General features: G+C 43.3%; 1 protein-coding gene across 7 annotated transcripts in view; it reads left to right on the forward strand.

Moving 5' to 3' along the window:
* The window catches only part of INVS (inversin), a 519,828-nt gene that overhangs the window by 14,937 nt on the left and 478,088 nt on the right, over positions 1–26,803 (forward strand). For all 7 annotated transcript variants that reach the window (XM_033929645.1, XM_033929646.1, XM_033929648.1 and 4 more), the window contains exon 2: positions 3,537–3,735. The gene's annotated coding sequence lies outside the window, so the exon portion shown is untranslated. The remainder of the gene's footprint in view (positions 1–3,536; positions 3,736–26,803) is intronic.

Raw genomic sequence — 26,803 nt, forward strand, 5'->3', positions numbered from 1 at the left:
TTTTCTCTTTTTGCCACCTGCTGGTAGATAGACATAACTTACAAGCCTCTGGATTGATCTATTGGGATTAAAGGAAAGAAAATTATTAGGTAAGAACTAATTTTTCCTTTGTATATGTATGTATTGTGATATGGTCCATGTTGAAATCTTTGGAACTGCCTTATTGCATACAATAAAGGATTCTCATTGAAAAGAGTCTTTGGAGCTGCTTTGTTGCACACAAAAATGGATTCTCATTAAAAAATCAGATCTTCTCAATACTTTCTTTGTCATGCCTACTGTGTTCCCTTCGCCTGTATTCTGGGGGGAATTAATTTTTTTATTGTTTGCTGTGCTTGCTCCATGAGTTGCCTTATGTGCCTGCATATTATTTTATATATAAAAAATAATGCTGAATATGTTTGTAGGGACCAGATTCAGTAAATGATGCCCAACGTTAAGTGCTGCTATGATCCACACTAAGATAGCTTTCCGTAACGGGCTCTTTGTACAGAGCACTCTTTATAAAATGGTGGCTTGACATGTGCTTCCTGCACTTAACTTTGGGTACAAGCACTTACGCCTGCTTAAATCTGATGAATATATTTCATATGTGCTCACACTTTTTAAGTTTTCTTGGTATGACATTGCTTTTGTACAATTTGAGATTAGTTTTATGATTTCCTAACGTGGTTCTGTTGCAGCTCTTTGAGTAGGCGGGGCACGGCCATGTCAGGCTGCTTGGTAGTGGAGTTGTTGTAGTGAATGAATGGTTTTGTTGACTTTTCTTCATTTGATCTACCTCTATTGTGTACCATTACCTAGCATAGTGAGAAAGGATCCTCCCTATTTCATCAGGTTATCTTCGACTCCTTTCTCTGCACAAATTCAACAGACCACTAAAGTCTGTCATTTCTTCCTATATAATATCTACAAAATATGACTTTTCCTGTCTGAGCACAACTACCAAAACCCTTATCCATACTCTTATCACTTGTTCGCTAGATCAGTGTACTTCAACCGCCGGTCCACAGACCGGTTCCAGTCCGCAAAAAATTCCTGCCGGTCCACGTAGGGCTGGCGAGATCATGAGGAGCCTCTGACTGCAGCCCCCTCCCAGCAGCTCACGGTACTTGCTAGCACAGTGATTTACTTCGGCAGCCTTGGGGCTTTTGCTGAGGCTGCCTCTGATGATGCAACTTCCTCTTTCCTCAGAGGTGGCGTGACCTATCAAAAGACCCAAGGCTGCCTAAGTGAATCACTGCGCTGCTGCAGGCAAGTACTGAGAGCTGCCGGGAGGGAAGCGGAGGGAAAGGGAGGAAGCCACTGTTGGAGGGTGGGAAGCTGCTGGACGAGGGAAAATAAAGGGAGAGCTACTACTGGACCTGGAGGGAGGGAGAAGGAGAGATGCTGCTGGGAGGGGAGGAGCAAAAAAGGAAGGAAACAGCAGGGAGATTAGAGGAGGGGAAAGAGTCGTTGGAATGGAGAGATCAAATGAGGGAAACGGGAGAGACTAAAAAATGAGAAAGTAGAGAGAGATTGATGCTGGGAGGGGGTCAGCAGATAAATAAGGCGTGGAGGAGAGAGGGAAAAAGATGCTAGAGCTGGTGTAGGAGAGATAAAAATGAAGAGAGCAGTGAAGCTGGAATGAATCATGTAAAAAGGAGAGATGGGGCACAGGCTGGATGGAAAGGGGAGAGGAGCATAGAAAGAAGGCAGATACCATATGGAAGGGGGAGAGGGCAGACAGTGGATGGAAGGGGCAGATGCTGGATTGAAGAGACAGAGAGGGCAGATGCTGGAAGGAAGAGAGTAAAAAGAAGATGAAAGCAGAAACTAGAGACAACCAAAGGTAGAAAAAAATAATTTTATTTCTATTTTGTGATTAGTATATATCAGATTTAAAATATGTATCCTGCTTGAGCTGGTGTTAGACATAACTGGGGATTGCAGCTTCCAGCTGGCTTAGGGCTCTCTCTGACCAGGGGCAGTTGCCCTAGTTGCACTTCCCTAACACTATTCCTGCCATGTGTGACTGCGGTATTCTGTTAGCATGATATTTCTGTGTAGCATTCTGTAATAATTTGGCTTATTAAGTTTTCTTGATAGTAGAGGGGGATATATGTCAAGGGGAGGGGAGACAGGGGTTTTGTTGATCCTTGCTCTGTATTATTTGTATTTATAAAATGACAATTGTACAGAATATTGTTTCTTTTTATACTTTAATAAAATACGTTCAATATTAAATTATAACTGAGGCTTGTGCGGATGGGATTAAATGGTTTGCAGGGACCGAGCTCACAAAAATGTTTTTTTTAAATTTCAGTCTTAGTAGTTTGCTGGTGGTCCACAAAATAATTATTTTATTTCCACCGGTCCAAAGGTGTAAAAAGGTTGAAGAACACTGCCCTAGATTACTTCATCTTGCTTCTCACAGGTCTTCCACTAAGCCATCTCTCTCCCCTTCAATCTGTTCAAAATTCTGCTGCACAACTTACATTCCACCAATGTCACTATTCTCACATTACACCTCTCCTCAAGTCACTCATTGGCTTCCTATCTACTTCCACATACTATTCAAACTCCTCTTATTGACTTACAAATGCATTCACTCTGCAGCTCCACAGTATCTCTCCTCCTACTCCTCCCTGAGAGCTCCTTTCATCGGACAAGCCTCTCTTAGGTTTATCTTCTACTGCCAACTCCAGATTACGTCCCTTCTGTCTTGCTGTACCATATGCCAGGAAAAGACTTCCTGAGTCAATACTTCAAACTCTCTCTCTGCTAGTATGCAAATCTAGACCAAAAGACAGTGGTGTGCCATCAGGGCCTTCAGGGTATTCAGAAAGCTCCTCATCCTACTTAACGATGTCATGAGCATGAAGCATGTGGCATCAGGCTCCTGGCTCCTCCTCTAAGCCAAACGTCATGCTATCAGGGGATTCAGCACCCTTAGTGAATCCCCCATCAGCTGAAAGCTGATCAATCCCATGCCAGCACAGCATTCAGGCTCCTCCTCCTTAGCATCCTCCCATCATCAGAGTACAGGAGCATTCATGCCTTCAAGGAATTCTGTTCCTGGAGTTGAATCCCTTAAAGCTTTTTTGTTTTAATTTGATTGGTTGGGCTGGCATAATTTCTGAGCCTGCCCAACTTATCATATTAAAAAAAAGCATTGAAGGGATTCAGTCAAGAAACTGAATCATCTGACTGCACAAGCGGCGGAACAAGAGTTCTTTGTTGCAGTCCTTCGCCCAGGATGAATTAAATTATATGGAGCCAATGAGTCTTCCACTCTGGTAGCTTTATTTGTCATAATACAGAAGAAAGCAAAATTTGGGAAGAATCAATACTATATGATGGTGGATGGGAGAGGGGACAGTTTTCGGAAGCATCGTGGCTGTGATATGGAGAGTCACACTTTTCAGTGTAAAGTATAACTATCCAGAAGAGAAATGCTGATTGGGAGCCTAGTGTGACCTCAAGTGGGATCGCTGTTTGGAAATCTCTTCAGTGTTTTAATGGTGTTTCTCTTACCCCTTCCCCATGTTTCACAGAATCAAGAGGAGATTATAAATGTGAAAGAGTTGGCAAAGTCTTCACATACAAATATTACAAAGATAAACACCTCAAATACACCCGCTGTGTGGATCAGGAAGACAGAAAGTTTCTTTGCCAGCTCTGCAAGGGACTAAAAGAGGGACTAATTGAGGATCCATATCCTGCACGTCCACAAAAAAACACATACCTCAGAAGGTAAGCATGGCAATGTCCCTGCTTTCTGAAATACATACTTTGATAGGTATCTTTAAATAAAAATCTGTGATTATATATGAAAAATCAATGGATTTAATTGTCTTAGATAAATGACAGATCTAGTAAAAGTCACCTGTTGGGAATGCCCTTGGTACAATTGATCCCAAGGCTGTTGTTGAAAAAAATTTTCTGCTATTGTAACAGGGGAAGGGCATGGAAACAGGATACTTGGTTAGCTGGGCATTTTCCATTTCCTGGAGAAATCTTGCATGCATGCACTAAGAAAAAGCACGGTGTCAGGTCAAAACCGCGGAAGACAAAGGCGCGCCGAAGAAAATAACTGTTTTTAGGGGCTCCGACGGGGGTGTGTGTGTGTGGGAACCCCCCACTTTACTTTATACAGATCGCGCCGCATTGTGGGGGCATTGTGGGGGGTTTGGGGGGTTGTAACCCCCACATTTTACTGAAAACTTCACTTTTTCCCTAAAAACAGGGAAAAAGTTAAGTTTACAGTATAATGAGGGGGGTTACAACCCCCCCAAACCACCCACAACGCCGCCGCGATCTGTATTAAGTAAAGTGGGGGGGCTCCCCAACAAAACCCCCCGTCAGAGCCCCTAAAAACTGTCATTTTCTTCGGCGCATGCCTCCGTCTTGCGCTCAGTTGTCGGCGCTCGTCTTTGTCTTCCGCGGTTTTGTCTATGAACCAAAGGCACAGTGCGAGCTGTAGGTACTGTGTTAGGACACAAGGTAAGAGGGCTAGGTTGTAGTGTGGCTGGACAGTAGATAAATGTGTGAATGGGTTTAGCTGGTTTCCCAGTGCTGTTGTGTGTGGAGGTGCCCAGCAGGGAGGGCTTTGCGAGTCCTAGTACAGAGCCATAGGACTCTGTACTAGGTTAGTTTTATTTTGCTGTCTTTTGTTTCTGTTCCATCTTCACAAGAACAGTGTGACTTCAAGTTGGTATTTGTTCTAGCTAAGTACCTATATATTTTCTAAGTATTGTGGTCAAGTAGAAAATCTTATTCTAATGTGTTGTCATTCTTAGGAGTTGAAGGTAGTTATGTAAATATCCTGTAGCATCAGGATCCCAGCAAGTTCCAAAGTTACTGTAAGTGGTTTGCTGAGGTTTGCAGGACAACTTTAGCCCTCTAAATCCATGATTTGGTTAGTTAAGGGGATAAAAAATTCTCAAAGGCTTTTCTTAAAAGCTCTACCTAGGGTAGTTGGACTCTAGAGCACTTGATATGTGTTAGTAGTAGTTCATTAAAACAGAATGCTAACTTTTTCAAGCAAAGTGGACATGGAACAAATTTGTATGCATAAAGAAAGATCTGGTAAAGCACTGGAAGCTCTACCTGTGTCTCTTTGTCTCTTCCAAATTTTTAAAACAAAGGGAGAGAGAAAGGACAGAGATACACATAAATCTGGGACAGTTTCATAGCAACATTGGTAAAGAGCAAGGGTGGATTAGTACTTCCCTCTCCCTCCATCCCCATCCATGGCAGCAACACCTCCAGAGTTTCTCTGAACCATGTGATCATCAGTAAGAACATTTAATTGTTCATCAATTTCCAGTGTTAGAGTATGAATCTTGAGGCAGTGATCTCACTGTTGATACCATAGGTGTCAGAACAGGGGGGAGGGGGGGGCACAAGGGCCATGGCCTCTTCAAAAATTGACAGTGGCTCTGCTCCCCCACTGGCTGTTAAATCGTCGGTGTGTATCACATTCTTTCCTTTCTTCCCCCTTAGCGGGACCCTGCCTCACAACCTCTTTCTTTAGCACCCGACTCCCCCACACTTACCACCTCCTCGGTGTTTGTTATTTTAAACCTTCGGGCTACGTCAACGAGCTCAGTGTGCTGCCGTTGGCCAGCCCCAGAAATCTTCATTCAGCAGCAATTTCCTGTTTCCACATAGGCGGGCTATCACAGCCCCTGTAAACAGTGTTCTGTCTGTGCAATTTCTTTGAGTTGCAACAGTCTTGTTCATTCCAACAATGGCAGAGTATATAAATTGTACCATCAGACGACATGTAAATCCTCGTGGATAGGGTATGTCATACTCTGTCCATATAATTTTATATATGTGGGTCGTACTACCAGACAAGTAAAGATCAGGCTATTGGAACATAAGAGCAGGATATATACAACAGTTAACACGGCTCCAATGGTACCACGTTGCACAGACAGGAGCCATATATTTGATGACTTGAAGTGGTTTGTCATTGAACAAATTCCAGATTCATACGTAGAAGACAGGAAGGCTCTATTTCAATTAAGAGAACAATATTGGATATTTGAACTGAATATAGTTATACCCAATGGTCTGAATAAAAGTATTGAATGGAATACTATTATTTAGATAGTTTGTTTATATTTTGTGTGGGTTGGATTTGGGGCTTCTACATTTACATCATCCACTTCATATTTCAATCCCTTGGGATTTCCAGTGGACAGAAACTACGAGCATCCATTTCACTGTGGTCCTTGGGATTTCCAGTGGACAGAAACTACGAGCATCCATTTCACTGTGGTCCTTTTGGCTGATTGTACCTAAGTTTCATTTGTAAGCATTTTGACTTGGACAAGAAAGTTTGTTGAAAATGACATCATCTGAACATATTTGAAGCGGTTCATGGCACACTCTCATTTCAGGTAACACAGCGTCACCAACCCCTCCAGAATTGAATCTTCAGGGTGGATCTTTTTGACTGTGTCTTCCTGGCTTCAGTTTTGTGCTACGAGGGTTCTTGAATAAGGGAGGATTACCCCAAAACTAAGCTTGGTTGAACCATAGCAGCATGATTATATTTGAATAGCAACAACGACTATTTATATACATTTATTTGGGTTTCTATTGTGCTATCCACAGAGGAACAAACCGGAAGTGCTGGAGATAAAGTACTAACTCTGTGCAAAATCTATTTCAGTATTGGTATATTAGGAACCTAAACTAAACTAAACTAAACCTTAAGTTTATATACCGCGTCATCTCCACGGAAGTGGAGCTCGACACGGTTTACAGGAATTAAAAACAAAGAAAGGAACTCCAATGGAAGGAAGGAGGGCTTGGTAAACAGGAAGGAGAGAGGGGGAGGGAGAGGGTAGTTACATTTTGGAGAAAAGCCAGGTTTTCAGATGTTTTCTGAAGTGTTGGAGGGAGGTCGAACTCTGAAGATGGGCGGTAAAGCTGTTCCACAGCTCGGTGATCCTGAAGAGGAGGGATGTTCCAAGTTTTCCTGTATGGGAAATGCCATTTAGAGAAGGGAAGGATAGTTTGAATTTCTGAGTGGATCTGGTGGAGTGAGTACTCGAGAGCCAAGATAGAGGAAATAGGGGAGTAAGGATGCCGTGAAGAGATTTGAAGGTAAGACAGGCGCATTTGTAGCGAACCCTGAGGAAGACTGGGAGCCAGTGAAGCTTATACAGAAGCAGCGAGACATGGTCGAATTTGCCTTTTGCGAAGATTAGTTTAGCTGCGGTGTTCTGAATCCGCTGAAGTCTGATAAGACTTTTCTTTGTTAGGCTTAGGTAGATGGAGTTGCAGTAATCAAGTCTGGAAAGAAGGATGGATTGGAGAAGGACAGCGAAATGTTGTTGGTGGAAGCAGGATCTGACTTTCCTTAGCATATGAAGATTGAAAAAGCATTTTTTTACTAGGGAGTTGATGTGGTCGTTATAGGACAAATATATTTATTTGTTCACTGATTGATTTTGCACTATTTCACTGTTTATAAACAAAAATGCACATTGTATACACCCATGATGGTGTGTATCTGAGGACTGGAATAACACTCAGCATAAGAACATAAGAATTGCTGCTGCTGGTTCAAACCGGTGGTCCATCGTGTCGAGCAGTCCGTTCTCACGGCGGCCCTTAGGTCAAACACCAGTGCCCTATTTGAGTATAGCCTTACCTGTGTACGATCTGATTCAGCAGGAACTTGTCTAACTTTGTCTTGAATCCCTGGAGGGTGTTTTCCTCTATAACAACCTCTGGAAGAGCGTTCCAGTTTTCCATCACTCTCTGGGTGAAGAAGAACTTCCTTATGTTTGTACGGAATCTATCCCCTTTTAACCTTAGAGAGTGCCCTCTCGTTGTCCCTACCTTGGAGAGGGTGAACAACCTGTCTTTATCTACTAAGTCTATTCCCTTCATTATCTTGAATGTTTCGATCATGTCCCCTCTCAGTCTCCTTTTTTTCAAGGGAGAAGAGGCCCAGTTTCTCTAATCTCTCACTGTACGACAACTCCTCCAGCCCCTTAACCATTTTAGTTGCTCTTCTCTGGACCCTTTCGAGTAGTACTGTATCCTTCTTCAAGTACAGTGCTGGATACAGTATTCCAGATGGGGGCGTACCATGGCCTGGTACAGCGGCATGATAACCTCCGATATGTTTGCGTGGACGGCTTCATCGACTTGTTGACCAGTACTCCCAAGTCTCTTTCCTGGGGGTCTCTCCCGAGTACTGCACCAGACATCCTGTATTCATGTATAAGATTTTTCTTACATACATGCACCACCATACACTTATCCACGTTAAACCTCATTTGCCATGTCGTGGCCCATTTCTCGAGCGTGTTTATGTCACGTTACAGGTCTTCGCAATCCTTCTGTGTCTTCACTACTCTGAATAACTTCATATCGTCTGCAAATTTTATCACCTCACTCATTGTACCAATATCCAGGTCATTTATAAATACGTTGAAGAGCACGGGCCCAAGTACCAAACCCTACGGCACTCCACTCGTGCCGCTTTTCCAGTCCGAGTATTGTCAATTTACCCCCACTCTCTGTTTCCTGTCCACCAACCAGTTTTTAATGTACGTGAGTATTTCATCCTCGATTCCATGGCTCGCAACTTTTCAAAGTAGTCATTCATGCGGGATCTTGTCGAACAGCTTCTGAAAATCCAGATATACAATGTCAACCGGGTCACCCTTGTCTATCTGCCTGTTAACTCCCTCGAAGAAGTGCAGCAAGTTCGTCAAGTAAGATCTTCCTTTGCTGAAACCGTGCTGGCTGGTCCTCTTCAGATTGTGTCCGTCAAGGTGGTCAATGATGCGGTCCTTTATCGGTGCCTCTACCATCTTTCCTGGTACCGAGGTCAGACTCATCGGTCTGTAGTTTCCCAGATCTCCCCTTGAACCTTTCTTCTCACTTTCCAGTCTTCTGGAATCCTTCCCAGTTTGATAGATAGATTTGTTATTAGTTGAAGCAATTCAGCTATAACCCCTTTCAGTTCCTTGATTACCCTCAGATGGATGCCATCCAGTCCAGGGGATTTATCGTTTTTAAGCCTATCAATCTGCCTGCATACCTCTTCTAGGCTGACCGTCAACCCAGCAGACTTTCTTAATATGTAAGCCTTTGAACTCAAACAAAGTCTGGTGTTCTCATAGCTTTTGTTAACACACGTTCACCAAAAATATTTGTTAATCAAAAATATGAGTTAATCAAGTGAGATTTATAATCCTGTATACACGGGGGATTATATTTTTTTCCTTGAGCTGACGTGTTTCCCTATTGGATTTTGTTGACTTGGATACTTCTACAAAATGCAAAAATAGGTCAAACACCAAAGCATGGATAAAGGGCAATGTTTCATGAGGCAAGCAATAATCATAGAATCATATTGAAAATAAGGAAATACAGCTGTCAATTTGTCTTGTCAATTTGTCTCCATCAACCTGTTCCTTGCAACATCAGGTCTCTCTGTGAGTATTTAGCATGCAAATAGGTTCTACAAATAATATTGTATGGATAGCCCTGCTCAAAAAAACCCCCAAACAAACAAACCATTAAGTCCCTAGATAGAAAACAAAAATCATCCTGAGAAGAGCAAATACATCAAAGACGTAAAAATTTTCCCACAGGTATAATGGACTTAAGGGTATTAGATGAAAACTTTTAAAATGGAAATATACATTCCTCTTCACTGGCTTACGATATAGAGTTGTAAGGAATATGTCCCCTCTTTTAAATATATGAACATCTAAAAGGGGACACATTTCTTGTGAATCTGTATCATAAGCCGGTAAAGATGAATGCATATTTGCATTTTAAAAGTTTTCATCCATGCAAATCTATTCAGTGTTCTGAAAGCCTGACTGGATGAGAGTGTCCTAAGAGCTGGGTTTAGAACCCCAAGTATATCAGTTTATATAAAGTTGGAAAGAATAAAAAGGGCATGTATCTCACAAGCTTCTCGTAGTGCTTTTAAAGCCAAACTTACACAGACTCAGAGATACCAGAACTGAAATAACAGCAATAGAGATGCAGGGCCATTAGTTTTGATCTTGTTCCCTGGTGCAGAATATTTTGGCGTATAATTTGGAGGTATATGAGGGAAGTCTTATAACAAGAGGAATATTAAAGGTGGACGGTGTCCATGTCTTCTTTGACATCCCAGCATTACTGGGGTAAGAGGTAAAGGGCCAAGATTATGGGCCTGTTTTACAAAGCCGTGCTAGCGGCTGCTGCGCGGTAACGCCCCGAAGCCCATAGAGATTTAAAGGGCTTCGGGGCTGTTGCCGTGCGGCAGCCGCTAGCATGGCTTTGTAAAACAGGCTGTATGTTTAAGAAGGACTTCTTAATAGGAGGAAAATATTTCTGCTAGTATGGAGGGAAGCACATCTTCCTTCCCATTGAAAATGAAGTAAAACCTTCCATTATTTAATGTAAATGGAAAACTTGTAGCATCAGTATCATCCAAACTAAAAAGAATAATTTTTATTTTCTGGGAGATACTATATTCTCTCCATGGCAAGGAGTGATGCAATCAATTTCAAATAAGAACATAAGAACTGCCATCTCCGGATCAGACCTTTGGTCCATCAAGTCCGGCAATCTGCACACGCGGAGGCCCAGCCAGGTGTACACCTGGCATAATTTTAGTCACCTATATCCCTCTATGCTTCTTGTAAGGAGATATGCATCTAGTTTGCTTTTAAATCCTAGAACGGTGGATTCCGCAATAACCTCCTCTGGGAGAGCATTCCAGGTGTCCACCACTTGTTGCGTGAAGCAGAACTACCTGATATTTGTCCTGGACTTGTCCCCCCTTAGCTTCAGTCCATGTCCTCTTGTCCGTGTCACATTGGACATTGTAAATAATTTTTTTCCTGCTCTATTTTGTCAATTCCTTTCAGTATTTTGAAAGTCTCGATCATATCCCCTCGCAGTCTCCTTTTCTCAAGGGAGAACAATCCCAGTCTCTTAAGTCGTTCCTCATATTCCAAGTTCTCCATACCTTTTATTAGCTTCGTTGCTCATCTCTGCACCATCTCCAGCAGTTTTATATCCTTCTTTAGGTTAGGAGACCAATGTTGGACACAGTATTCCAAGTGTGGTCTGACCATTGCCCTATAAAGCAGCATTATAACTTTCTCAGATCTGCTCGTGATAGAGCAAATGAGAACCAATAAGGTTAAAGGAGTAGAATAGTTTTGGTTGTCTTTCTGAAATGATGGGTTTTAGGAATAAGGGGTTAAAAGAAGGAACAGGGTTAGGAAGGAGGGGTAAGATTTGATTAGGTTTAGTAACTAGATTGAAGTATGGCCAGTCGAGAAGAGCTAAAATTAGAAAATATATAGCATGTAGTGTCTAAAATTTATGCTGAAGCTGTATAAGAAAGCATGGCAGCCAGGCATACAGTTGCCATTTTTAATTAAAAATACAGTTTACACTGAAAGAAACCATGTTCACAATAAAAGCAGCAAACCTCTTATATCAACAAAGAATTAAACCATAAAAAATAATGTTATGAGAGAATAGAGTCCTAAAAGAGAAAGGAATAGAGCCATGAGACCAGATTGATATTTTGGGGAATTATGCCAGTACAGCATGTTTCCTATTTTCTACCTTACAGAAGCTAGTGAGTTTTGATATACTGCAGGTTTTGTTCACTCAATTTATTTCATATTTTCATTCATTGTTCTTGCTTTTTCTTTGTCACTGCTGGGGTCCATTCCAACATCTTATCTCCAATAGAGACACTAGTGTGACTGCATGGATATAGCAGCAGGATGCTGAGAATGTTATTCATCTGCAGTCTTCTGGAAATAGATTCCATTTTTCTGCTCTTCCAGAGCAGGTGGAACTTAACTCTTTTCCAAAACTGCAGGTTGCCTACTGGTGTGAATGATCTAACATACATTCTGCATTTTTCATAGCTACTGTATTTTTAACAATATTCTTTTAACAGCTTTATTTAGACTTAGGTTTCACTTGCATTTGACTCCAGAGAAGATGTAGTATGCACTAAACCGGTGAATCACAATCTGTGTGCTGTGGTGAGATTCCGGGTATGCCACAGGGGATTGAGTCACTTCCAGTGTCGGCGTCTCTCATCCTCTCCACCCCCACTCAAACCTCATCTCATTTTCACTGAGCTCGGGGCCGTATCTGGAGGGTCTCCAAGCATGAGCGGACATCGACATGATGACGTCTTGTGCATGCATGCAATGTCATCGCTTTGACGTCCACGCATGCTCAGAGATTCTCCAGACACAGACCCGAGCTCAGGGAAAACGAGATGAGGTTCGTATGGGACGGGGCTGGGGGTATACTGAAAACTTCCATTTTCCTTTCAGTTTTTCAGTGTAGGAGGGGGGTTCCCCCCCAACAGGAGCGTGAGACCTTGTACATGTAGTAGTGGGTTCCCCCCACTACTACATGTAACGGTAAAGCTTTAAAGCGGCGGGACCAGTGGTGCACATACGTTTTGCGCGCAATTGTCGGTGCGCTTTTGACGGGTCACCATATGTAGTCACCATAGGGCAGGTTTAGGACCTACTATGCTTGTGCCATATGTACATAAGTACATAGAAGAAGTCAAATGTCAGAATTCATATTGAGATGCATATGCAGGAAACATTTCTTCATGTTTTGGATCCACTTATTTGTGTGAACAGAGTTGTTCAACTATGAGTGTTTTAAAATCAAAACTGAGGACCAGACTAACTGCAAACAGTCTCTTAAGTCTGTTACGAATGTACAAAATAAATGAACCACGATTTGTCCTCAAGAAGGCTTTAGGTACATAGGAGGATGGGGAAATATATGGAAAACAAGAGACTATATTGTAATGATGGGCTGCATCTTACTATGACAGGTAAAAGAATCCTTGCTGAGAAATTCAGATAATATGCTTCTGGGCATTTAAACTAGAAGGTGGGGGATGGCATATGTATCAGACACTTACGGTGGCCACCCCCAGCAAAGATCAAGAGGTGACAGCAGTAAAGATAGCAATGTACACAACAATATTAGCAAAACCCTTCTTAGCAAGGCAACAGGCAGTGAGACTAAACAAACTAGACAAAAAATGAAATTGCCACAGAAAAGTAGCTGGAAAGCAATGACCACAAATGCTTGCAGTATAGGCAACAAAATCATGATCTGCAAGCCCTGTTAGAGGCAGACTTGGATATCATCGTGATCACAGAGACATGGTTCAGTGATTTCCATGGATGGGATGCAAACATACTAGGCTATAATCTTTTTAGGAAGGACAGAGAGAGTCAAAAAGGAGTAGCTCTCTATGTGAAGACTGATATCCAAGTGACTAAAATGCAGGGGGTCTGGGGTAAAGAAGAAGCAATATTAATAGTTTTGAAAAGAGAAGATGGAACTTCTATCTATGTGGGTGTTGTCTACAGACCTCCGACTCAAACGCAGCAAATTGGTGAAGTTTTTGTTGCAGACATCCAAAAGCTGGGGAAAAAAGGAGAGGTACTGCTGCTGGGCGATTTCAACCTGCTGGATGCCAATTGAAAAATTCCGTCTGCAGAATCGGAGAGAAGTAGAGAGATAGTGGATGCCCTTCAAGGAGCAATGCTCAGACTAATGGTGACAGAATCGACAAGGGAAAAATCAATACTGGATCTGGTACTCACAAATGGGGAAAGTGTCTCTAATGTCCAAATGGGAGCCCACCTTGGAAGTAGCGATCATCATATGGTTTGGTTTGCTTATAGCAGCCAAAGTGGAGGATGGCCACTCAAACCTCAACGTCCTGGATTTCAAATGTGCAGACTTCAGTAGCATGGGGAAATACCTGAAGAAAGAGCTGATTGGATGGGAAAATATTAGGGAAGTGGAAAAACAGTGGTCCAAGTTAAAAGGAGCAATAAAAAGAGTACTGACCTTTATGTGAGGAAAATAAATAAAAATAAGAGAAAAAGGAAACTGAAATGGTTCTTCAAACTAGTGGCGGAAAAAATAAAGGCAAAAGAGTTGGCATTCATGAAATATAAAAAAACTCAAGAAGAGGAGTACAGAAAGGAATATCGGAAAAAACTGAAAGAAGAGAGATACGTCTGGCGAAAGCAGAAGAGCAAATGGCTAGAAATATAAAAAAGGAGCTAAAAATATTTTCAGGTATATTAGTGAAAGGAAAAAGACAAAAAATGGAATTATGAGACTGAAAGAAAGTATGAATCACTATGTGGAGAGTGATGAGGAAAAGCAAACATGCTAAACAAATACTTCTTTTCGGTATTCACAGAAGAAAAACCTGGAGAAGGACCACAATTAGTTAGCAAAGTCATACCTGAGAATGGAGGTGGACAAAGCTATGGGACCGGACGGGATCCATCCCAGGATATTGAGGGAGCTCTGAGAGGTTCTGGTTGGTCCTCTTAAAGATTTGTTCAATAAATCTTTAGAGATGAGAAAGGTTCCGCAGGACTAGAGAAGAGCAGATGTGGTCCCTCTTCACAAAAGTGGTCGCAGAGATGAAACAGGAAACTACAGGCTGGTAAGCCTGTTAAAAATAATGGAAACATTGCTGAAGGAAAGGATAGTGAAATTCTTAGAAACTAATGGTTATAAGATCCGAAGCAGCATGAGTTTACCAAAGGTAAATCGTGCCAAACGAATCTGATTGAATTCTTTGACTGGGTAACCAGAGAATTGGATCAAGGACATGACCTGGATATAATTTACTTAGATTTCAGCAAAGCCTTTGACACTGTTCTTCATAGGAGGCTCTTGAATAAACTCCATGGGCTGAAGTTAGGGCCCAGTGTAGTGAACTGGATCAGAAACTGGTTGATGGACAGATGCCAGAGGGTGGTGGTTAATGAAATTCACTTGGAGGAAGGAAAGGTGAGTAGTGGAGTGCCTCAGGGATCGGTGCTAGGATTGATTTTGTTCAATATGTTTGTGAGCAACATTGCTGAAGGGTTAGAAGATAATGTTAGCCTATTTGTGGTTGATACCAAGACACCGAAGAAGTGAAAAACATGAAAAAGGATCTTCAAAAGTTAGAAGAATGGTCTAACGGCTGGCAACTAAAATTCAATGCGAAAAAGTGGATAGTGATGCATTTGGGGGTAGAAATATGAGGGAACTGTATTTACTGGGAGGTGAGAGGCTGATAAGCACAGACAAAGAGAGGGACTTTGGGGTGATTGTGTCTGAGGATCTAAAGGCATCTAAACAGTGTGATAAGACGGTAGCTGTAGCCAGAAGGAAGCTAGGCTTATAGAAAGAGGAATAACCAGCAGAAGAAGAGAAGTGTTGATGCCCCTGTATAAATCATTGGTGAGGCCGCACTTGGAGTATTGTGTTCAGTTTCGGTGGCCTTATCTGGCGAAGGATATAAAAAGACTTGAAGCAGTTCAGAGGAAGGTGACGAAAATAGTAAGGTGTTTGAACCAAAAGAAGTACGAGAAGAGACTGAAAGACCTAAACATGTATGCTCAAGAGCACTGTTCTTCAACCGCCGATCCGCGGACCGGTGCCAGTCCGCAGGAAATTTCTGCCGGTCCGCGCAGGGCCGGCAAGATTAAGGTGACCATAGGTCCCGTTTTCAGACCTCCTGTTCTGTTGTCCACACACACAGCTTCGGGACGCTGAAATGTCCCGTTTTCAGGGACAGCGTCCCGAAGCTGTGCTCGGGGACAACGGGACAGGCGATCATTTCCTGTCCCTACCTGTCGCGCAAAAAAAAAAAAAAGCCTCCCTCCTTCCTTTCACCCGGTCCGCTGCTATCTTACCGACCTGCTGCTGCTGCTAAAGCCAACAGGAAGTCTTCTTTCCGACGTCAATTCTGACGTCGGAGAGGACGTTCTGGGCCAGCCAATCACTGCCTGGCTGGCCCAGAATGTCCTGTCCGACGTCAGAATTGACGTCGGAAAGAAGACTTCGTGTCGGCTTTAGCAGTAGCAACAGCAGGGCGGTAAGATAGCAGCGGACCAAGGAAAGGAAGAAGGGGGGCTTTTTTTTTTTTGCGCGGCAGGGAGGGAAGGAGGTAGGCAGGCAAGCAGGCTGGCTTTGGCAAGGGAGGTAGACAGGCAGGCAGGCTGGCTGTGGGGGTGGGACAAAGTCTGGAAGGCAGTGAGAGGGACATAGGAAGGAGGCACTGGGGGCACTAAAGACATAATTAAGGATGCACTGGGGGCACTAAAGACAAGAAGGGGCACTAAGGACATGGGAAGGAGGCACTGAAGGCACTAAAGACATGGGAAGGAGGCACCGGGGGCACTAAGGACATAGGAAGGAAAGAGGGAGGGAATAGAAAGGGACAATTCTTGGGCCTGAGTGCAGAAAGAAAGAAATGAAAGAAAGGATACACAAACAGAAGGAAACGCAACCAGAGACTCATGAAATCACCAGACAGCAAAGGTAGGAAAAATGATTTTATTTTCAATTTAATGATCAAAATGTGTCAGTTTTGAGAATTTATATCTGCTGTCTATATTTTGCACTATATTTGTCTATTTTTCTATAGTTACTGAGGTGACTGAGCTCGCAGAGATGGGGCGGAAACGGGGTTTTTAAATTTTAGTCCTAGTAGTTTGCTGGTCCACAAAATAATTCTTTTATTCTGCCGGTCCACAGGTGTAAAAAGGTTGAAAAACACTGTCTAGAGGAGAGAAGGGACAGGAGAGATATGATATAGATGTTTAAATACTTGAAAGGTATTAATATAGAATCAAATATTTTCCAGAGAAGGGAAAATGGTAAAACTAGAGGACATAACTTGAGGTTCCAGGGAGGAAATCTTAAGAGTAATGTTAGGAAATTATTTTTCGTGGAGCGGGTGGTGGCTGGCTGGAATGCCCTCCCGAGAGAGGTGGTGGAGAGGAAAACGGTGATGGAATTCAAAAAAGTGTGGGATACAAAGGATCTCTAATTAAAAAACAAAGAAATGATATAAATTAAAGAACTAAGGCAGCAAATTGGATAAACTTGTACAAGTTGTGTTCCGTATGAGGTGATTTGGGTAGGATGGGCTGGGGAGGGCATCAATGGGAGCTCCAGGAACTTGGAACATGAGGACGTTACTGGCCAGACTTAACGGTAGATATCCTGCAAACAACAGGATGGTTGGATAGGCTGGCGTGGGTTTGGATGGCAACTTAACCAGTTGGAACCTAGGACATTACCAGGTGAACTTTAGTCTATGGCCCAGAAATATCAAAGACGAGACAAGTTAACTTAATCATGTATTTCTAATGAGAACAACTAATGGGTAGACTGGATGGACCGATTTGGTCTTTTATCTGCCATCATTTATGCTATTCTGGTAAATCATATGCAGACACAGATATCTCATTAATGATATTTGCTGCAGTTGACAAGCCACAGTTAAGCAAGTTTAAATATATCATATTTGTGTTATAGAATCAATATTTCAAGTTTAATAATCACTTGATATAGTAACTGCAAATGTGTGTTGTTCAGATGTCTCATTTATGGCATTTGCTACTGTTGACAATCCAGCAGCTGTTCTTTGAGACCATGTCTTCACAGCTCAGTAATCAGCTTCCTTTTCTCTCTCCTTCCCTTTGGCCTCTGGCTGCTCCATGCTCAAATCCTTTCCTCTCCAATGTATTGTGACAGTTCAGACCTTTTAGTCAGCTCTGACACACAAGAAAGGAGAGAAACAGTGCTTCCATGCCATAAGAAGAAGCAATCTTATAGTAGAAAGCAGTTTAAGCCACCCAGAGCTGCCTATTAGTGCTGCCCGATTTCCGATTCAAATCGATTCACTTTGAGTGAATCGATTCGAATCGATGTGTAGTTTTAAAAAATCGGCTTCTCCAATTCGGGGCCCAACCCTCTTCCCCTTGCCCGGCTGTCATCACGGTCATGAATCCTGCTGTCACAGACGCCGCCACTCAAAACATTTTTTTTTTTTTTTAAACCCTCTCACCGGCTTGTGGATTCCCCGGCCTGACTCGGCACAGCCTGAAGTTCTGTGTTTGACTCCGGCTAAAGAAAGTAAAAAAGAAAAACAATCCCGAAAAACCAGGCGATTTTTCAAACCCTCTCCGTAACACTAGCCTGGATTAGCAGTTGCACCGCTCTCTCCTTCTGTAGCTTTAGCGAGTCAATTCCCTTCTGCAGCCTCAGGGCCTCTGCTAGGCCGTCCCGCATTCGATGATGCAACTTCCTTCTTCCTTGGGGGCGGGACGGCGGGGAGAACGAGAGGGCACTCTCTAAAATTGAAAGGAGATAGATTTCGCACAAACGTAAGGAAGTTCTTCTTCACCCAGAGGGTAGTAGAAAACTGGAACACTCTTCCGGAGTCTGTCATAGGAGAACACACCCTCCAGGGATTCAAGACTAAGTTAGACAAGTTCCTGCTGAACAAGGACGTATGCTGGTAAGGCTAGTGTCAGTTAGGGAAACTGGTCTTTGACCAGAGGGCCGCCACGTGTGCGGACTGCTGGGCATGATGGACCACTGGTCTGACCCAGCAGCGGCAATGCTTATGTTCTTATGAGAGAGGAAAGGAGGAAGAAGTAAGACCAGGAAGGGAGAGGAGAGGAAAGAGAAATGCCAAGACCATGGGAGGGAGGGAGGGAAAGGAAAGGTGATACTAGATCATGGAGGGAGAGATGTCAGGTCATGGGGGGGGGGGGGGGGAAAGGAGATGGATGCCAGACCAGGGAAAAGGAATTGAAATGGAAGGGGAGGACACAGATGAAAGATGGATGGTTAGCACGGAGAAAGAAGAAAGAAGCGAGTTATCAGAAGACAACCAGAGCCTGGGACCAACATGATTTGAATAATGACCAGACAGCAAAAGGTAGAAAATTCATTTTATTTTCTGTTTTGTGATTATAATATGTCAGATTTGAAACGTGTATCCTGCCAGAGTTGGTGTTAGACCACAAACGTGAGCTAGGATTTAACAAAGAGAAGAAAAGTATGTTTTGTTTGTTTATTTTGTTTACACCACAGGGACAGTGTGGGTAGGAGAGGGCAAAGGGGGAGAAGAAGCTATTAAATAAACCCACCAGGATGTTTGAAAAAAAAACAAAAAAAAACACCCAATTGGGCAGGAAATTCGAATCGAATCGAAAATTCGATTCAATAGGCTGAATCGAATTGAATCAAATTTTTTTTTCCTAAATCGGGCAACACTACTGCCTATCCACAATTTGAGCCTAGGCAGAACCCTTTTAGGAGAGAGGAGGAAAATCTCCTGAGTGACAACTGGAGGAGCCAGAGGGAGCGGAAGCAGGCTTCTCCCTCAGCTAGGTTTGGATGTGGCCCTACCAGACTTAAGCCTAGCTTGAAGAAGCTATCCAGAGCAGTTCAGGAGCGGTGGCTGAGAAGAGCTCTCCAGCCTAAGCAGCAAGTCCAGGAAGAAGATCCCATGGAATGGCAGGGTTCTTAAGAATCTCAGACTCCAGAGCCATGCACAGCAGCTGAAAACATGGAAATTGGTGAATCAGAGCCAGCTCCTGCTCTCACAGAAAAAATGGAGATAAACCTCTGCACAGTGGGCAAGTAGCCATTCCTTAGCAACAGCAGCAGATGAATCCAGAGACCATTGGGATAGCACACATCTACCAGCAGGCAGAGATAGAGAAACTGATTAACAGGTGGTCCTATTGGCTGGCACTCCTCCTGTATCTCCAGTATGCTCTATCTCCCAGCAGGTGATGGTCGCTATTCAACTAGCTCCTGAATTCTGGCTGTGACTGGAAAATTATTTTCTCTTGTTGAGGTTTCTCTTCAGTGAGACTGCCATTCTATTTCTCCAGTTGAGGTTTCTCTTCATTGAGATGTCAATTTTATTTCTCCTTTTGAGGGTTCTCTTCAGTGAGACAGGGGTGTCCGGCTGAACGGTGCTGGCTTTAGGGGTTACACCTAGGCCCCCCCCCAGGGCCCTGCCTCACCCTCCCTCCATTGCTAGAGGGTCAGACTGGGTCTCCATTTTTTCTTCTTTCCCTTCTCTGTTAAAAAAAAAAAGGAAACCACAGTTGCTACATTCTGCCCTTTTAGTGCTGCACAACCAGCTCTTACTGGCTTCAACCGGCCCTAACAACAAGCTTATGAGTATGTATGTATTTTTTACTGTTGTTTGAACTTCAGGTTCTGTTTGGGAGTCTTAGTACTGTGGGTTCGGTCAACGTACGTTTAAGGAATGGATATTTTATTGAGGCTAAGTTTTATGACTAGAAATCCGTTGAGGGAGCTGGGACTTTCCCGCCCTTTGCATTGGTTTCCTTGTTGGTTACAGTGCGGCAGTAGCGGTGCGATTTCAAGCTCGCATTTGTTCTCCTCATTGGGTTTCAGTGCAGCAGTAGTAGTCCTGTTTATTCCGAGACTCTCTTTCATCTGTGTTTGTCGCAGCCATGTGCAGCTGATTGTGCAGGTGCCGGTTTATAGCAACGTGCAGAGATGGGACATGTTTTTTCCTGTGCTGTGAGAAGCACCGCACTGTTCTTCTAGTTATGCCCCAAGTCTGATTTTCTTTCTATGCAGAACACGGCAGGGTAAATTTTGCGGGGCTTGAATCCGACTATGTTTCTAGGAGCGTTGATGTAGTGGCCACTTGTCGGCGAGAATCAGGCGCGCACTTGGGTCTCCAGCAATGGCGGGAGATCTGCAGCATTCCAGTAGTTTATTTCCAGCTGACTTTGGTCAGGGTATGTTGCGGCTTCTCTCCTTTCCGGTTCAGACAAGTTGTACTTGTTTCACCAGCTTTGGGACAAGCTTGGGCAGATTTATATGTCTATGTCTGTGTTCCTGCTGTATTCACTTGAAGGAAGCTGCTAGTTTAATCGGACTCTGGGGTTAGCACTCAAGGGGATTACCAGAGAGACCCTGACCTGTGCTAGGTCACCCAGTCTCAGTTTGTCTCCGGACTGGGTCGACATACGGCAAATCACGGCACAGTGAGATCAGCAGTAAGATAGTGCCCTGTATTTCACACGGGTATCTCATTGTCTCTCTTGTGGTCTCTGCAGATTGAGCCTTTGTCTGTTGGTAACTGTCCTTATTTGGGCCTCTGTGCTGCGCTGCATGTGTCTAGTAGTGGCATAGGATATATATGCCTTGAGGTAGTACAAATAGTTTCCAAGTTCGGACTGTCTCTATGGGCATAATGACACTTCGCATCTTCCTGCGGGCAGGACTCTCTTTCTCTATTTCTGAGGGGGCCTGGACTTCAGATTTCCATGCTTATCACGCTAGTTTCTCCTGTCACCATTTTCTCATGGCACATGCTAGACGAACCCCCCGACCTGACAGGAAGGGCTGTACAGCTCCTTCTAACCAGGAGCCAGTTACCTATTCTATCAAACCCGCAGAGGAGCACGCGCTATGTGGCTGTTAGCCTCATCCCTGAAGCTCTCATTAGCGATGTGAGCTTTGTCTGATACCTGTTAGGATGCTGTTGTTTTCCACAGGGCAGTAGATGCAGCATCTTGATTGCGTCTAGTACGTATTCACTTTAAAGGACATACCTATTTCACTCACATTGCATGGAGTTAGTACTGTTTTCATGGTTCCAGTATACTCCTCTTTACATTGCGAAACTTGATTTTTCCTAGGAGAATTTCTTTCTTCTTACAGATCCTACAGTTCTCATCCTGCCATTCCCTGACCTTCTGCACTTCATTCTGAGGGGATCTTGACTTCTTCCAATGACTCTTCAGGCTTTCTCATGAGGGGAAAGACGCTATAATATCAGGTCAGGGGGCTGTGAACATTTTTCAGGATGCTTGCAACTTTGCATCCTCCTCAGGTTTCCGGTTCGTTCTTGGAGTCTCTATGTTTTGTGTTTCCCTTTTAAGTGTTACTGGTCCTCAGGGCAGTTCTTGTAGTTCTTCAGGAACTAAGGGACGCTGTTCCACTTACTACATGGGGCCCAAGACGGGGGCATTGGGCAGGCTGGATCCCATTCTGCTGAATTAGTTTCTCAGGGTTACACATTTCTGCAGAAAAACTGGGAGAATATTTACATTTTCACTATGGACTCCGAATCGGCACTAGGTTTGCTTGCCTCTCTTGGAGCAACGCTTCGGTTTTGGCACATGCCATTTCGCCTACCCAAGGCTTCACGAACATTTTAGAAAATGTGGGCAGTGGTACCATTTTGGCACTACCAGGCGATTCACCTACTTTCTTCTTGACTGACTGCTTCATTCGGACGTCTTCCAGTTGGCCATTTGACTGACACGAAAAGGGTGGTTTCTTTTCCTCAGTTCTTTGGACATGAATCTTTGAATTTGCACAGCACTCTTTTCTCCTGTACTACTTATAGGTATATTGGAGAGATGTTTTTATTCATATAGGAGAGAAATGTGTTTCTTCCTAGAGACTAGAGTGATGGGTCACAGTCTCAGGTTTGCATTCTTCTTCGGTCACCATGACCAAGAGTATGGGATTCTGTACAGGTTCTAGGATCCATGTTGCTGACTCCACTGGGAACTTCGGCTTGCTTTCCCATTATAACGCTACTGCAGTCGCTTTTGTTCCAGTGGTTCCCGGTATCTCAGGGATCCAATTATTTGGTAGGCTCCTCAAGCATCGCTCTGTATGATTTGATGGCTCAGCGAGATTTCTCTTTTCAAAGGCATGCCTTGGTCTTTGCTGGACTAGCTCATGGGCACCAAACAACCCGGGCTGTCGGGTTGGGGGCTTGGTGCCTTCCATCCTCAGCTCCAGGAGTCTGGTCATAAGAGGCAACTCAGTACTTGTTCATTCTTCTACTCTGGAGCATGGTCAAGCTACCTTTCTGGAGCTTCAGATCATTCTTCCAGAATGACACTGAAGGTCTTTTCAGTCAGTATTATGATGGAGTATTTCTCTACAGCCTGGGCAGTAGGTGATGTATTCAGTTGGCGGGCAAAGTTGTGGTTGTACTTCAGTGGGAGGTCCCTCATCTTCCTCTTCTGTTGGCAGATCATTTTATGAGTTTGGATAGACTTTCTCTCTGCAAAATATGAGCATGGCCCATTTATTGTATGTTACAGTGTACAGCGCTGTGTACACTCTAGAAAGTGTAAATGTTAGTAATAGTGAAATCTTCTACATCCTGGACATTGAGAATTTTGGCTCGGGCGTTCCAGCTCGTTTTATGGAAGTGAGATCTCCTGGAACTAGACTTCATGGCCTCGTCTCGAAATTCTAAGCTTCCTAGCTTCTTCGGTGGGCACAGGGAGTGGGAGTCAGGGGGGTAGCAGCGTGGCTTCTTTCTCCCCTCTGGTTTCTCTTTTTTCAGTGTTTTCCCCTGGCTGATGATGGCTTGGATTTGCCATCTCAAGCTCGCTTTCAGGGCACAGTATTTGTAGAATCTCTGGATTGGCTGCGCCATCCTTGCTATGCGGATCTGATGAGTCTGTTGAGTTTCCTGATATCTACGGATTTGCTCACCTAGGATCCGATCAACATGGATATTCGTACTACTTTGGAGGTTTTTCCTTTTGGAGGTTTTTCCTTTCTTGGGTACTTCTCAACATTTGCACCCTTCCAGAGTTCTTTTTTGGCACAAGTGTATTGCCAAGGGCTTAGCGTTCAATTCCCTTCAGCTTCAAGTGCCATCCTTAGCTTGTTACAAGGGCTAGGCATATTGCTCTTCGCTTACTTCTCAACTTCATGTAGTTCAGTTCCTAAATGGAGAACGGTATATTCGTATACCTCTCAGAAAGCCCTGTCTGGAGTACAGTCTTAAGGTACTTCTTCACAGTTTACCAAAGGCTTCATTTCCTCCTTGTCTTTTGAGACTCTAAAGGGCTGTGCCATTGAACATGGGGGTTTCTTGTGGCCATGGCTTCAGCTCGGCGGTTTTCTGAGTTGTAGGCCTTGTTCGGCGGGGATTCCTATTTCTGATTTACAAAATCTGGGGTGTCAGTTTGGACGGTACCACAATTTCTTTCTAAGGAGGTGTCATCCTTTCTTTTATGACACTCTCACTTTCCTTCCTTCTTCCTGGGAGGAGAAATGGGGACCTATGCTTTTATTCACTGCATTTTTGGAAAGTGCATAGCGTTCTCCGCAAGCTAGGTTTCTAATGACTTTTAGTTGTTTAATCACCTTTTTGTATTCTTCAAGGGATGCCTCAAACGTATGGTGGCGTCCAAAGCCTCCATCGTTCGATGGGTCCAGGTGGACATTATTTACACTTGCTTGATGGCAGGGAAGCGGTTGGCGAAAGAACTTCATGACCATTCCACCAGAGCGATGGCTACTTCTTGGACTCGGTCCAGAGTTTTGGTCTCACAGCTACTTGGTCTTCCGAGAGTGCTTTATCTCAGCATTACCGGTTGGATGTGGGGGTGCATGCGGTGGATGCGTTTAGTGCTTCGGTTGTTGTGGAGGCGGCATTTGCTTCCCACCCAGATTGAGGATTGCTTTGCTACATCCCATTGGTCTCTGGATTCATCTGCTGCTGTTGCTAAGGAAGGAAAAATTATGTTCTTATCTGTTAATTTTCTTTCCTTTAGACGCAGTAGATGAATCCAGAGCCCCACCCTTTCTGGATATTGTCTGTCAGTTTTTTCTTTTGCAACTTTCAAAGTTTGTTGTTATTGATGGTTGTATTCTGTATTATTACCTTTTGAGATTTATTATGGGAAAGAAGTTTTTTTTATATGCTATGCCTATTGATGGTTACGGATGCTTGGGCAAGGAGCTATACTGGAGATACAGGAGGAGTGCCAGCCAATAGGACCACCTGTTAATCAGTTTCTCTATCTCCGCCTGCTGGTAGATGTGTGCTATCCCATTGGTTTCTGGATTCATCTGCTGCGTCTAAAGGAAAGAAAATTAACAGGTAAGAACATAATTTTTCCTTTTTGAGGGGTTTTTTTTTCTCTCTTGCCTTGGGGAGAAAGACTGAGTCCTTTTGGTACTGTTGGAAGGACTAGTGCTGCTAGCAGTATTGCATCTTGCTGTTAGCAAGAAACTGTTTCTTTTGAGGGGTTTTTTTTTTGTTAACCAAAAGCACACTGCTGGGTTTTGCATAAAGTTGGGGGGTTGTATGCTGTGTCGTCCGGGTGGGATATATTACTTTTGTGGGCTTCTTTTTCATAAATGTTATCTGATGAAAAAGTTATCAAAAGCTACACAGCAACTTTAGGCCCCGCAATTAGCTCTGTGGAGCAGAACACCTGCCAATGTTGGTGAGAGGTAGGTATAGTGACCATAAACTGATTTACCTTGTTGAAAGTTTCTGTGAGAGTGCATGCAAGGGCCTGGTGAAGAGGACTTAGTTTGGACTACTGAAGTCGAGGCACCTTGCTGGGCTGTGACCTTTTTGCCAGCCCTAAAACACAGTTCTAGAGTTTGGACTTTTCTTTTGGTGAATTATTTTTGCTTTACTGATAATTTGTTGCTGGGCCTGCTTGGACTGTGGAAGCAGCCCAGAAAGAACTAAACTTTGTGAGACTTGCAAAAGGCTTGGCTGAATGTTTAAAAGCCAGGGTTATTTTGTTTTTGCTTTCTGCTGGCAGGGTAATGAGGCCTGCTTAGCAAACAAGCCTGAGATTGTCACCACCCCTTTGAAAAGGGGATAGAATAAAACTGAACTCATCCTTTAAAAATCAGAACTGATTTAGAGTTGTTTTTTTACTCTTTGAATTTTTGTGTTGAAGCTGACTTGTGCAGTTTTAACACTTCCACTCTGAAGGTCTATTCTCCCTCTAGAGTGGTGTGCAGATGTCGGCCTAGTCACTGACATACTTAATTAGTACCATGGCATTAATAAATGGGATACATTCTTTTGTCGTGTTAAGTTTATTTGATATATCACAAATATTAACAAGTACTGTAAATCTATGTGGAAGGGTCAGTCATGTCTCCTTTGGGAATGCTCTTGTACTTGTCCACTTAAGGATGCTCTTTGATGACAAGTCAAGTATCCTATACAAAATTTAGGATGTCCCAGCATTACTGCTACCCAGCGGAAGCCAGGTGGGTGACAGTATACATCAGTGGTCTCAAACTCACAGCCCGGGGGCCACATGCGCCCACCAGGTACTATTTTGAGGCTCTCAGCATGTTTATCATAATCATAAAAGTAAAATAAAATAGTTTCTTGATCATATGTCTCTTTAGCTATAAATTACCATATTATTATTATTAAGACTTAGCTAAAAGGAAATATTTATAAACTATAAAGAGTTTTACCTCATGCAAAATTGTAATTTCTTTTATAGACATTAACTATTTTTTTCTGTGGCCCTCCAAGTACCTACAAACCCAAAATATGGCCCTGGAAAGGTTGAGTTTGAGACCCCTGGTATACATGGACAAGGCGGGTCTCAGGCTTCAGAAAATGGGAGTGGTGCTGCTGCAGCTGAATTAGTAGAGCACAATAATAGTGACCAAGAATAACATTCTATGCCAAGGAGGCAATACCACAGTTTCATCCACCTAGTTTACCAGCAACTGTCTGTCTACTTATAAGCAGAGTGGAAATCTATACTGCCATATAGGTGCCACCTGCAGCCATAAGGGCTATTAGGGAGGTAGACAGGTGGGTATAGTAGGTTTTGGGGGCTCACCATAAATTATAAGGGGGTTATGGTGAGATATACATCTGGTACCCTTTTCATGAAGTTCACTGCTCTGTTGGGATGTCTGTGTGGTCAGTCCATTACAATGCTGGTCCCTCCCACATCCAAATGGTCTGGATTAGGATGTTTTGAACATGGATGTTTTTGTATTCGAAAATGACCAAAAATAGTTAGACGTCCTTAGGGGCCAAGACATCCAAATAAGTAATTTAAAAAAAAATTGGACATCTAGTTGTTTTGAAAATGGATGTTTTTCCACCCCACTATTTGGACATCTTGCAGGAAAATGTCCA

The sequence above is a fragment of the Geotrypetes seraphini genome, chromosome 2, assembly GCF_902459505.1.
Source record: "Geotrypetes seraphini chromosome 2, aGeoSer1.1, whole genome shotgun sequence".
Classification (NCBI taxonomy): domain Eukaryota; kingdom Metazoa; phylum Chordata; class Amphibia; order Gymnophiona; family Dermophiidae; genus Geotrypetes; species Geotrypetes seraphini.